Consider the following 14,652-nt stretch of genomic DNA (forward strand, 5'->3'; position numbering starts at 1 on the left):
GAGGGCTCCCCTTCTGCAGAGCCTGCTGTTCTCTGTCCCTTAGGAAGCTCTTTGACGAGGCCAAATTCCCCTGCTTTGCTCACCCTCACACCCTACTCTTCTCACCTTGCCTTGGTTATGCGTCATCATCATCCTCCCTCCTTGTTCTCATTTCTTTGCTGTTCGTCTTTCTCAGCTATTTGTCTCCCACATTTTTTTCAAGAAATTCACCATCTACAACTAATAGGACATTAATAAAGCTTTCTAGTTTTATGAGACTCAATTTCCCTTGTCTGTTTCTTAATTTTTTCTTGAAGGAAAATACCCAATTTCATGAGAGTCAGAACTTGTTTGTCCTCTTCATGAGAGATCTCAGCTTCTTGGAGAACACCTGATATACAGTGATACACACTTGGCAAGTAACAGTGTGGTGCTCGTTCCATCCCAAGAAGCTGTGAGACTGGAGGCTGTTTGTCCAGGTTTAGAGGGGTGCCAGAGGTGAAGGCAGTATTAAAGAACTGGGGTATATCCTCCTAACCAAAAAAGGCATGGCACCTAGAGATTCAGGTTTCTTTTGCCTTAGGTAAGATTTTTGCTAAGCAGAGGGTGAGAAGGGCTAGAAATGGGCCAAATTCTCCCCACAGTTGTCTTCTGCCAGACTGTCCTTCTCTCCCCTTCAAGATTATCCCCAGCCTGTGATCAAAAAGCAGACGAGTTCTTTCTGGCTATACTCCATCAAGTGATTTTAAACCTGGTAATCATCACCACTCAACTTTGTATTATAGCAATAGATTTATTCCCAAGTGATTATAGATTAACTGACTCTAGATCAGATGCTAGAGCAAAAAGTAACATATCTTCCCTCCTTCCAGGCTTTTCTGGTAGCATTTTGTCTGCTAAGCTAAAAAAGTTGGCTGGCAGTTCATGCTTTCACAAGAAGGAAGGATATGGAGATTTTAAAAAATAAATAAAAACGCAGGCATTAGAGAGAGTGGCAGGATGTGTTTTGGAATGGGTGAGGCATGAATGTGTGGAAGGCAGGTGTGTATGCTGAAGTTCTAAACCCTGAGGTCACAACATTGCAGAGGTCACCCTTGGAAGCAGATGTATGGTGAAGCTGTAGGCAAGTTCCTAGGCTTCACCCTGCAGTCAGCTCTTTCCTGCTCAGCTACAACCCTGGGGTCATCAATGCTGGTGGTGTCAGGCACTGAGAAATACAATTCAAAATGGGGAGTAGGAAAGTGGATTTAATGGATTGAGGGTGTCATTCCATTGTAGAGGAGAATTGTCTAATAGAACAACCTGGGCATAATCTAGCACGAGGGAAATATTTAGAATTTAAAACTTCGCATATAGCCTGTCTGGGCTAAGACAGAAGAAGGTAAACATGTTGGGTCACTTATTGAAGACAGCACTAACACACACACACACACACACACACACACACACACACACCCTCCCTCCTGGAGCCCTGCCTTCTCCTCTAATCCTCTCCCAGAGTGGCTGGACTCCCTACCAAGTCCCGAACAGTGATAGAGATAGAGGGGTAGGTAGACCACATGCACCAGTGCTGCCACCTATTGGGCTTTCTAAGCTAAATTGTCCAAACTGCCCTTGCCACGCTATGATGATTTGGGCTGATCTCTTCCATCCCCATCTATTCTTTACTGGAGGAACTAATCCCTCGCCTCTCACTTTTGTCCAGCTAGAACAGTCTATCCTCCTAACACACATTTTATTTTTCAAATCATAAGAGAGTTTATAAACAGCAGTTTGGTATGGAGAGCTCTTCCCAGATCTTATTGCAATCCAAGAACTTTGTATTTGTAATCCCATGAAAAAATCGTTGGAATTCCAATAAATTAATTCCTGTCTACCACTTCCAGTGCAACTCTCGGTGATAATAAAGACATATAGATATATTTATAGCTATGGGGAGCCAAGGGGGTCCTATGTCTGGCCTGGATGAAGATTCATCAGAACAAAAGCCCTGACCCAGGGCCCAACCCGGGATTTATTCTCCATGAGAGGAGTGGCTCAGGGATGAGTGACAGTGAGAATGGAAGGAAACATAAATGTTGTGAGCCGAACTAAGTAGGAGGCCTGAGATGAACTCTGTAATATGCAGAAGGAAAGAGTAATTTGTATAACACAACTAAGGTAGATCTAATGTTTCAGAGTCAGTGCTTCAGCTCTAATGTCTTTTTTTCCCCCCTCTGGGAAGTCATAGCATGTTATCTGTAGTCTGTAGTCCAGGACAACGTGGAGTACAGCTCTCCATCCCACCTGGCTTGTCCATGATTTTGGGGAGTCTCTGGGCAGGGAAACAGCCCTTGTTTCAAAGATTACATATCAGCTCCACAGCCAGTTCAATTTATATTGCTTAAAGCCATTTGAAGGGACAAAGAAATGGCCTCACCAACTCTGTACATATCAATACATTGATCTAAATAGAGATAATTACTGTTTTTTCAAGAGGTATCACCCAGGTGATTCCCCATATCTTGTTGCAAAAATTAGATAACCCTTCCAGCAAAAGTCTGTGCACCATCCCGAGCCCTGGGAGAGTTTAAGATCGTTGCCCCAGTGGTCAAGGACCCTCCATGGCTATTGTCTCCATGGGTGGGATTTTTGGTTCCTTTTCTGTTGGACCCTTGTCAACCACTTTGGCAGGCATGGACCACAAGCTGACCAAGGAAGTGGGCTGTACTGGTGGCATTGAGGACAAATAGAAAATGAAGTCAGGAAGGTGGGGGCGTCTGAATGGGCAATTGGGACCTGGTCCAGCTGGCCCTGGATGGGACTGCCTTGGTGTGGAGTCCATTGAGTTTGGCTGCCACTTAGCCCTCAAAGGACAATCCTTGGGGTACCTCAGGCTGGCACAGTGGTGTTTCTAGAAACTTTATTTAAAGAGTCAGAAATTATTTTTCTTGAAAAATGGGGAGATCTTATAAAGGTCTCTTCATTTTTTACATAGAAAATATTTTTGTAAATCTGGGTTTGGGATAAATGTGGACAGTGGCCAAATGGCTGAATTTCTTGTCCCTAAAGAGAAATAATATGGCTCAATACTTGCTTAATGAAGTATCTTAGAGGGCACTATAATTTGAATAATGACTGAAGAAACCATTAGCTTCTCAGTGAAAGGTTTCTGCCCTAGTATAAATTACTGGACATTATGACGGTGGCCTAGCATGGTGGAAGGCCAAAGCCAAAATGACACTTACCCTGATGACCACTTCTTCCTCCTTCCGCCTCATCCCAATTACTTCCTCTTTCTTTTCCCACATGTGAAGAAAATTCCAATCAGTTCTTCACACGTCCCCAGTGTCCTCAATGCCAGACTCTGCCTCTGGCCAGAGGTCATAAAACCTCCTGCCATGTTTGTCTCTAGTCAGAGGAGAAATCCCAACAGCATGATTTGTGCACTCCTCTCCACATCCTCAATAAGGGCTTTTTTTTCTTGCCTTTTGCCTCTCTGTGGCACTGGAAAAAGAGTCACTCAGATAGCCTGCATCTACAAATGCATTTAAGTTTAACATTGATAAAGTAGCCTGTGTTTAGTATTATAATGTTTGACTATTTGTTGCATTTTTTTGTTTTTTGCTTTATTTTATTTATTTATTTTATCAGGAATCAAACTCAGGGACTTGGGTTTGCCAGACAGGCATTGTGCTGCTGAGCTACATCCCAGCCCTGTGTTGTTTTGTTTTCTTTCTTTCTTTTTTTCCTTCTTTTTGAGACAGAGTCTTGTTATGTAGTTCAAGCTGGCCTTGGGCTCACTTTGTAGCCCAAGCTGGTCTCGAACTTGCAGCAATCCTCCTGCCCTCAGCCTCCCAAGTGCTGAGATTATAGGAGTGCACCACCATGCCAAACTGTCTGTTTAGTTTTCTTGTTCTGGTGATCAAACTCAATCCTCAAGATTGCTAGGCAAGTGCTATATCACTGACCTCCACTTCCAGCCAATGAAACCATTAGAATTTTGAGTCGGTTCCTTCATTTATAACTAACTTTGGAAGTTGGGATAGGAGGATTGTGAGTTTGAGGACAGACTGAGCTACTTAGTGAGCTAGAGATTAGCCTTACATAGTGAAACTGTTTTTTAAAAAGGCAGAGAGCTGGGGATTTAACTCTGGCTTAAGTGCCTGCCTGGCAAGCCCATGGTTGTGAACTCAATCTCTGGTACCGGCAAAAAAAAAAGTGGGGAGGCTGACACCTGGCTACACATTGGGACTAACTGATTTGTGTCCATGGCAGCCTAGCTATTAGAGATGGAAAGCACCATCACCAAGCCAGGAGCCTCTAAGCCTCTCCTCCACTGCCCTGTCCCACTCACAGCCTATGCAGGGCCAGCAGGGCATGGGGCTACTGTCCTTGGGCTCATATATGAGCTGGGAGGAGACCCAGCACCATGCAGACCATGTGTGATGGTGTGACATCCTGCACTTCCTGCATATCTACCACACCTCAAGTACATCAGAAAGACTTGCTCAAGTCGGGTGGTGGGTGGGCAGTGGATTCCACTCCCTGAGATGTTAGCTGCAACCTCTTCACCAGCTGTGTCCCCTCAGACTTCTCAGGTTCCCTCCCTTAAACTTTAGTCACTTGCTCCCTTCCCAAACGGGATTGGTGGAGTGAAGTAGGCCTGGGTCATGTGACCTGGCTGAGACCCAATAGGTTATCTGAAATCAAGTCCCTACAGTGGTGGCGCACACTAGCCATACTAACCCAGTGAAATCTTAGAAGTCTGACTGACAGTGCAGGCCACAGCAGCTTGACTGACCTGGAGGGGAGGCGTCCCAAAGAAACGCAGTGCACGTCACAGCAACTTGACTGATCCCCGTGTCACTGCACTCCAGCTGCTGCCTGTGGCACCTCTAGGCTGCTGGCGAGACCTGTAGCTGCAGGCCTGGGAGTGACTGGGAGCCCACCGGCTGCCCCCATCCCTGACCCCGCCTTGGCTGCTGACCCAGAATATTAAAAGCTACTAGAGAGAAACAACCTATAGAGGAAGGCCCATCAGAATAATGGCAGACTTCTCGACATAAACCATCAAGTCAAGAAGAGCCTGGAGCAAAATATTCCAAACCCTGAAAGAAAATAACCTCCAGCCCAGATTGATATACTCTGATAAACTGTCTCTAGAAATTAATGGAGAAACAAGATGCTTCCCAGACAAAGAGGAACTTGGGAAATTCGCAACCACCAATTCAAGTCTACAGAGAATACTGCAGGGCATTGAACAGAGAGAGAGAAAAGTACTAGGATTCCAGGAACAGTGGCAGAGAGGCCTCAATGAATGGAGCAGAAAACACAATGAATAAGATAGGCAAACAACTGATGGTAAACAAGAGTATAACAGAAATGAGGCAGAGAAGATTTTATTCAAAACTGATATGATTGATAGTTTCAAGTATGAGAGTATAGGCAACTACACTGAAGATGACAAGACTCTACGATACACATTCTGGTTTGATAATTGCCGGTTTTTGAAGTTCTATACTATATACAAAGTTGTGTTTTTATAATATTGTTATGTACTGATATATTCAATTATACTATGTCTGATGATATAGCCAATTCTATTGGAGATAACAAGAGACAGCACAGGAACCATGGTAGAACTCTTTGTACAACAGTCTTACATGTTTATTTCACTTCATGTGTTTATAGGAATATGTTTTATTTTGCCATGCTTTGTTTTGTTTCTCCCTGTAATACAAAAAGGATAGAAATACATGTTAAGACTTGTGCATGTGTAGAATCTGTAAATAGTTTATGAGAACTGATCATATGACACATGATGAAATGAACAGATACTTTGAAGAAAAAGAGACACTAAAATACCCAGTGCTGATCCTAGAGTGTCATAATGTAAAACCAAGCAATAGAATTATTCTTTGTTCAGAGTGATATTAGCTTGCTTGGGTTTATTCAGTGTCAACATAATTGAAGATATGGATAACTGCATATATGTTTAAGTGTATAGGGTTGATAACCATATTTCTAAGTTTTTTTGTTGGATAGTTGAACAGAACTGGTTGCAATCTCATTGTTTGAATCCCCACTTTATATACTCCACTTTAGTATCTTGAATTAGTATTTGTAAGAAGACAATCTGTAATCATCAAATAGTTATTTCTTACTGTTTATTTTTTCTTTGAAAATATGTATTATTTCTACTCATTTTCTGTTTTGCTTAGTCTTTCTTTAAATAAAAATTTTAAAAAAGATGTCTATCTCTGATTTTCATGTTTTTGCATGTCCTTAGGTGGTTTTCCAGGACTAAAATCAATCAGATTGTGGTCAGTGTTGTGAGCACATTTGCTGAGTGCTGCTCTATCAGTTCAGGATACACCCCTGTGAAAAGTTTTTGTTGTGAAGATGCCTAGACAACTCTGCCTTGTATGGCTGAAGGAACTGTGTTGTTTTAAATGAGGTAAGTTTGATGGCTAGAAATTGACATTTCTACCAAATGACTCATCACACATTGGACAGAAAAGAGAGGCACAGTATGCTTGGCGACAATTCTTCAGTTTTAATCTGCATTTTGCTGTTTCCATACACCAGAGGTCAACTACCCATTTGTGTATTTTGGGACACTGCTTTTTATTAAAATCTTTTTCTAGGCCTATGTGCCTGGTATGGTTGTCATCAGGTATTTGTAGGATCATTTAAAATTTTGTGGTCTGATAGCCAATCATTCCTGAGCAATTAACAGTTAAAGTTTTATTTGTCTTCTTGGGCATTTAATTAGGACTACAAAAAAAATTGCTGTCTCCAGTAGACCTACATCAGTGGAGACTGTTATAGTACAGATACCCCTCTAGAGATGTCTCTTACCTGCAGATCTTCATTCCTGCAAGGCCCTCCCAGAGCTCCCTGACTTCCTCTTGTGAAAAGTGTTTTGTTGGCAGGAAGAGCATTTAGAACTCATGCTCCACCACTTGCTTGGAGGTGAACCACAGCCTGTTAGCACTGAGGTACATCTCCAACCCTTTTTAAAAAAAGATTTTCTGCTTTTTTATTGAGACTGCCTCCTGGAGTTGTCTTGACTGGAATCAAATTTGGGATCTTCTGGCCTCAGCTCCTCCAAGTGTTGGATTGCAGCATGATCATCATACACAGTTAGAGCTACCTGTTTAAATTGACTTGCAGTTGCTGAATAAACACAGTAAAGGAACTGAGAGTCAGCCCTGAAGTAAGATTCCTGTGTCTCCACTTGCATAGGCTTTCATGGAAACAGGGTTACTACTAATAGGTTTGCCTCCCCCCACCCCACAAAAGATGAAGAGAAATGGAAGGAGTGATAATGTGTAGTACTTACGGTTTGCTTTTATAGGGGAGAAATTGTGCCCAGTACTTCAACTAGGTAACAATGTTTCCTGCAAAGTTGACATTTGGCAGGTCTGTTAAGAATTAAAATGTGGAGTTGGTGGCACTATTCTTACATAAACACAGGTCACAGACGTCCTGTGAAAACTTTCATTAGTATTTTTTGAGACTGCATCTTTAAATTTCATTTTACAAATATTGTAATGAAATACAAAGCTACAAATAATAGTTGTTTAAAACTTGGGTGGGAGGAGCTGGTCATGGTGGCATACACCTGTAATCCTACTACTGGGGAGACTGAGGCAAGAAGATCACCATAAGTTTGAGGCCAGCCTATACTACATAGTGAGAGACTGCCCTGAAAACAAAAAAACCTAATGTGACCTGCTTTCATTCATTAGCACAAGAACCTAACACTGAAGAGATCCCCAGGAAAGTAATGCAGAGAAAGGTGAAAATGGGGAAGGGGGAGTTATTTGCTTCACAATGGTTCTCCACTGGTGCTACCCATGTAAGATCCCCTGGAGAGCTTTTAAGTCCCACTGCCAGGTTGTACCCCAGGCCAGTTAAGCTCCCATCTCTGGGGTGAGACCCACACATGCATCAGATTTTGGCAAACCTCCCACTAATACCCATAGGCCATGCAAGTGAGACTCACAGAGAGTTTAATGCTGCTTCACCAACATGTTCTGTATGTTTGTTGGTACTGGGAATCGAACTTTAGGGATCAAACCTTGAACTCAGAGCAGCCTTTCTGCCTCACCTTCTTGAGTGTTGGAATTACAAGCATGGACCACACACATAGTTTCAGTGCTAATCTTTTATTTCTGGTTTACATGTAGTGCTTTGCCTCTGGGGCTTAGCACACCAAAGTGGCAATATTTTATTTTATACATATTATCAATACTAATTATGCATGACATAATTAGTCATGAGTGAGAGTAAGAGAACTAGAGTAAGAGAACTGAAGCTGACTGCCTTTTGAGTATATGTAATTCTGTGATAGAGAAATATTTTATCTAAAATGTTTTAAAATCAGTACAATATTCATGATCTCTAAGAAACTACAGTGCTTGAAATGCAGTAAAATAAAAATACATAGAAACTGGAGATATAGTTTATCTCTGTTTCTGTGGTTTGGTTTATTTGGTTTTTTGTTCATTTGTTTGTTTTTGAGACAGGGTCACTGAGTTTTCCAAACTGCCCTCAAACCTGAAATCTTTCTGCCTCAGCCTCCAAAATAGTTATTATAGACCTGTGCCTCCCTGTCTGACCTCCCAAAATTTTTGATAGAAGGGGGAGATCACAGTTTCTCCCAAAGTGCTGTCTAGGGCAGTGGTTCTCAGACTTAAGTTTGAAATATCAGATCACCTGGAGTGTTTTTTAAAGAGTTTTTTTTCTTTGTACATTTTTATGAGTGCATGTTGACATCAAGATTATATCCATTGTGGGATTTGTACATAATGCATTTTAATTCTTTGCTTGCCCTCTCAGGTGGCTTTTTCAGCTCTGACCCTTGGGTGATAAACGTAGGGGAGGAGAGAAATGTAATTTCTAGCAGATTTCTAACTGCTGTGAGTGTGAGGGCCACTGGCCTGAAGTGCTTGCTAAAATCCCAGGCTAGTTAGACATGGTGGTACATTCCTGTCACCTCAACCTTTGGGAAACTGAGACAGCCTGGGCTATGGAGAAAGTTCAAGGCCCCTGAGGGCCTGTCTGGGAAAAAAGTCCTAGGCTACAGCTGAGTCTTGCAGAAGGAATCTCAAGCAACAGCTGGGGTTGTAGGTCGGTTCATAAGATGGCTGCCTAGCATGTGGAAGGCCCAGGGTTCAGTCCTCAGCACCACAAAAAAAGAGATCTGAAGTTTTACCTTTTTTTTTAAGAATAAGAAAATTTATTATGGGGTAGGAGTCACTCCTGACAGAACAGGAGGGTCCCAGAATGGGTTACTGAGACCTTCAGTTTTCTAGGTGAGTTTGACACATACAGAAAGAAGTATAAAAACTTGATTAAAAAATTGATTCAGGTTACTCCAACTTGAAATGTTTCAATAATAGAAATTGGGGAAGAAAATTTAAACCAAAAAAAAAGGGTCAACTCCAGGCAGTGTGCTGGCAGCTTCAGTCTGTCTCTGAATATGCAGGCACAACTCCATGCTCATGGTCAACATCGTGGTCCTGACTGGTGACTGATCCATGGGGATGTTTATGCTGGGCTGCTTGATCACAGGCATCTTCTGTGGGCTCTGCATTGGGTTTGTGCCCCGTGGGGAGTGGCTACAGTTGGAGATAGATCATATATGTGGGCCTAAAACAAGGCCACCCCTGAGAACAAAGTGAGCCATGTAAATAAGCTGTTCACATCAACCTCATGAGTATATCAACAAATGTACTACAGTGGTTGACTAGTTGCTTTTCTCTCATCAAGAGAGAGGGTCCCACTTGGCCTCAGCTTTTACCTTTTTTCTCATTTTCCTGTCCTCTTGCTGTCCTTCCCCTTGGGAACATATAGAACTACGACCAGATGTATCATTTGGTGCCTGAACAAGGACTGGAGTAAGAAGAATTACTGGGTGAGGGGGGGTCACTTCTCATTAAATGCACAAAAGAATAGAGATGCATTGATTTTACCAATTGTTAAATAGGGCAACTAGATTTTCAAGAACCACAAATGTATATAGAAGTGCTTCTTGTATTGATTCCTGTGTTCACCTTTTTGTTGTGGAGCTGTATCAAGGAGTGTCTTAATGATTGCAAGTCTATTATGATTGCACAGCTTGTTAAATTTCATGGGTTTTTGTTGTTGTTGTTTGTTTGCTTCCAGAAGAAGGAACTTTAAATTTACATACTTGGGAAGAGGTGGGAAATCAGCTTAGACTAAAGCTAGGGAAAAAGCAAACTAGCACAACTCTATCTAGATCTTACAGACTTTTAGAGTCTTATTTAACAGGAAGAAACTGCTCCTCTCTGCTCCTCTTACCGCTTCTCACAGGCCCCCAGAGGAAGGAACCAGAGAGCTCTCAGAACCTGGAGCTTGTCCAGATGAAGGAGAAACAACAGTTGTTTGTTTTAGCTGCATGGACAAAATATTATGCTTCTAATGTAATATGTTGATCGACTTACTACTGGCTCTTAAGGATTATTAAATCTGTGTTAAATGTTCAAGTTGTGAAATGTTACCAATAAGCATGTCTTTGTAGCTGGAAACTGGTTTAAAGAAATGTATCTGGATGCAAATTGACCAGGGGTAGATTGGAATGGTTGATACATTCTGCCAACTTGGAAAGTTTGGCTGAGTGACTGGGGTGCTCACTTTGTAAACATTCTCATCCTGTGCAAGAGGAGGACAAGGAGATGGTGTGCATGCTGCACTCACCCTAGGCAGGTAGCCCACTTATGATGCAGGGGAGAAAAGGACACTCAACCCTCACTTCTTTTACTCTTCCTACTTTTGCTGTCTTCTGCTGCCAAGAACTGTTGTTGCTCCATCAGATACTGTTCAACAGGCTTCTGCCTCCCATGCTACCTTTCATCAAAATGCTTCTGCCTTATGCAAACAGTTCCATTTAACCCAGGAACAGGCTCCACAAATTGTTCAACAATGTTCCTCATGCATAATATATCTTCCTCAATCTCTATGGGACTTAATCCTGGAAGGTTACATGTCAGACATCTATGGCAGATGGATATCACTCAATTCCTCAGTTTGGCCTTTTGCACTAGATCCATGTTTAAATTAATACTTCCTCGTGTTTTATTTTTTGTTTCAGTGTTCTGTGAAGCAGCTAAACATCATTGCTCATTGTTTGGATGTCTTTAGTGCCCTTGTGCCCTTGGCTGCCCATGACACTTAAAGACTGATGATGCTCCAGCACATACAAATGCTGCTTTCTAAATGTTTTGTAAAACTTCGTATTTCCCTTATCATGGATATTCCTTATAACCCTCAAAATCAAGAAATTGTTGAATGTGCTCACCATACAATCAAATTCAACTACAAAAGCAAGAGGGAGAATCCTGCCTTACAGAATTTATACCTCATAGTAGACTTCACTTGGCAGTATATACTAGAGTTTAACTCTCTAAATTCTACTATGGATGAAACTATAGAAGCAGAAAAACGAGTCAGGTAAAGGAAAAGAAGCTTAAAAAGGTCCTAGCCCACTCAGGGTAGAGGATTTGCTTGTGTATTTGTAGAGAATGCTGAGTAGCCTATCTTTGTACCAGAGTGTGCTGTCCAGCTGTATCATGAGCCCAAATCTGGAGAGAGTTGATTTCATCTCTCAAGAAGCTAATACTCAGTCCTATGACAGTGATGCCTCAGAAACTGCTCTGCAGCTGATAGACAAGAATGTGGCTAGAGCTGATCTGGAGCCAATTTAAGGAATTAACCCAGAATACTCAGGAGATGGTAAGCAAAAAAAGGAATCAAAAGTCTGAATAAGTGGTAGAGTGCTTGGAGATAACCAGGCTGAAAGTTATATGAAAGAAGGGGACACAAAAGTTAATACTATTCTTAAGATAAAATAAAATACAAAACTATATACCAATTATAGATAAAAAGATTTTGTTCCTTACAAATTCTTCTTAGAAGAGATCTCTGCTTAACTGACTTATAAACAATCCTGACTAACCTATTTGTAATTACAAACTTCTAAAATAGTAAGAGAATTCTTATAATTCAGTTTGGTCAGAAATATATTTGTGTGTACTCTGATTTTATGGCATGCTTGTCTATTTGTCCAGTCTTAAGTTATGTGCTTGTTTGTATGTTTGTTATATCCATGGACAGCTGTTCTTTTATTTGAACCCAATGCTTTTTTGTCTATTTTTTCTTTTGCATTTTTGGATCTTTTATAAAAGTTGAATTGGGTTTATAGATTTAAAAAGCATGCTTCAAGCTGAGCATGGTCACTCCTGCTTGTAATCCCAGGACTCGGGAGGCTGAGGCAGGAGGATCATTGCAAGTTTGAGACCAACCTAGGTTACAAAGTGAGCTCAAGGCCAGCCTGAACTGCATAGAGAAACCCTGTCTTTAAAAGACACACACACAAAAAAGCATGCTTCCACCCACATTGCCAGCAGATAAAAATTATGTTAAAATTGGTTGTATAAATCAAATATATATCATTGTTTATTATGACTTTGGAGTCTCTCATTATTTAAAAATAACGTGTTAAATGTTATGATTGGGTTTTCATAGGTCATCAAAAATAGTTAAGCTATTCAACAAAATTCCCTAGGAGTAGGGAGAGATTATTGGACAAGACTCCATTTAATGAAAAAGAGTAGCTGCCTGGAATAACTTTAATCAATTGTTGTTCATTGATGGCTGGCCCCAGTGATCTCCATAGCCTTGTGGGAAACACTCCAATAATTGTTACTAAATATATATTATGTTAATATGTTTACATTGGTCATCATCAAAAGGATAAAAATTTCCATACCATAAGTTTTTTACTTTAAAGATGCTCTAGTGCAAAGTTTTTCATATGACTAAAAATTTATTATTAACCTCCTGGTGTATCAAATATATTTATTCTTCCAGATGTGCAGGTCTTCCAAAATGTAATAAAGGGGGTAGTTTATGAAGATATACTTTCCTTTCAGATTCAGACCTCTCCCTTTAATACAAACTCTGTCTGGTTGATCTGTCCCTTGGTGTCAATGGTGTGTTAAGGTCTCCTGTTATAATTGTGTTATTGCTTATTTGATTTTTCATTTCTATTAATACTTGCTTTGTATAACTGGGTGCTCTAGAATTTGTGTGCATATATATTTAAGATTGTTATCTCTTCCTCTTGAAGTTTTCCCCTAACCAGTATGTAATGACCTTCTTTATCTCTTCTAATCATTCTTGGTTTTAATTTCACATTGTCTGCAAACAGAATAGCTCCCTCCATTTTGGGGCGGTGGTTCCTGTTGCATGAAGTATTGTTTTCCATCTTTTGACTTTCAATCTTTGACTTCCCTTTTGGGTTAGATGGGTTTCTTGTAGATAGCATATGGTTGAATGTTGTTTCTTGATCCATTTTGCCAGTCTGTTTCTTTTAATTGGTATAAATTGGTATAAATTGAGACTATTTACATTAATGGTTACAACTGTTATATATTGGTTTATTGTTGACATGTTATCTTTCTGCTGTTGCATCTTTATCTTTCCATTCTGTTTGTCTGCTTTGCTTAGTGGTTTTTTCCTAAGGGTGTCTAAACTGTCTTTCAGTATTTTTTGCAGGGTTGGCTTGGTGATCATGAAGTTCTTTAGCTGTTCTTTGTCATGGAAGTATCTTATTTCTCCATTTTGAAAAACAGTTTTGCAGGGTACATCAATTTAGGTTGGAAATCATTTTCCTTTAGAATCTGAAATGCTTCACTCCATGCTCTTTTTGACTTCATTGTTGGTTTTGAGAAGTCTGCTGTGATTCTGATAGGATTTCCTTTATAGGTGATCTGTCTCTTCTAACAGCTTTTAATATTCTATTCTTATGTTGGATTTCTGCAATGGTGATTATTATATGTCTAAGTGTAGTTTTATTTTGGTTATGGCTATTTAGAGTTCTATATGCTTCACTAAACCTAATGTCCATTTTCGTTCTCATGTTTGGGAAATTTTCAGCTATTACTTTTCTAAATAACCTCTTGATATCATTTGTGTTGTTCCCTTCTTTTTCATTCATCCCTATCAATCTTATGTTGTTTTTCTTGCATCATCTTGCAGCTATTGAATTGTTGTTTCCTGATTCCTTGTTATTTTTAAGAGATCTTTCCTTTCTTGCTCACTAGCTGCAATCTTGTCTTCAAGGTCTGAAATTGTACCTTCACTTTCGTTGAGGTTTTGACAACTTTCAGTGGAATTTTTGATTTCCTGTATATCTCTTTAAATCTGCTTCATGTATTCTGTTTGTTTCTTATATTGTTCATCCAGGGATTCTATCTTTTTGTTTTGTTCCTCTAATTTTTTAACTGTCTTTTTTAGATGTGTTCACCATCTCTTTCATTACTTTTATCATTTCTTCATTTACCTGGGAGATTAATTCTAGTTTTAATTCCTTGAAAACTTCCCAGAGTTGCTTCTTTATTTCTGTTGTTCTTATTTCAGATATTTCAGGTGTATGGTATACATTTTCTTCTATGTACATAGCTCCTAAGGTTTCTTGGGATGGGCTGGAGGTTTGAAATTACATTTTGGTCTTTCATCTTGTCATTTTCCTATATTTCCCTGTTTCAAGTGTTGTTCCAAGGCTTCCCCTGGGCCTGTTGAAAATCGTCTTCTATGCCCTCAGCTCCTGGGACTGAATGGAGGTTGCTGAGCGTTGGTCCAGTCAGGCCCACAGGACCT

General features: G+C 40.3%; 1 long non-coding RNA gene across 3 annotated transcripts in view; it reads left to right on the forward strand.

Annotated features, from left to right (window-relative positions):
- The window catches only part of LOC101787842 (uncharacterized), a 133,315-nt gene that overhangs the window by 90,565 nt on the left and 28,098 nt on the right, over positions 1 to 14,652 (forward strand). For all 3 annotated transcript variants that reach the window (XR_010043848.1, XR_010043849.1, XR_010043847.1), the window contains one exon: positions 6,251 to 6,418. This is a non-coding gene — a long non-coding RNA (uncharacterized LOC101787842). The remainder of the gene's footprint in view (positions 1 to 6,250; positions 6,419 to 14,652) is intronic.

The sequence above is a fragment of the Cavia porcellus genome, unplaced genomic scaffold (assembly GCF_034190915.1).
Source record: "Cavia porcellus strain 051 isolate PalLab524CR breed Dunkin Hartley unplaced genomic scaffold, mCavPor4.1 scaffold_27, whole genome shotgun sequence".
Lineage (NCBI taxonomy): Eukaryota > Metazoa > Chordata > Mammalia > Rodentia > Caviidae > Cavia > Cavia porcellus.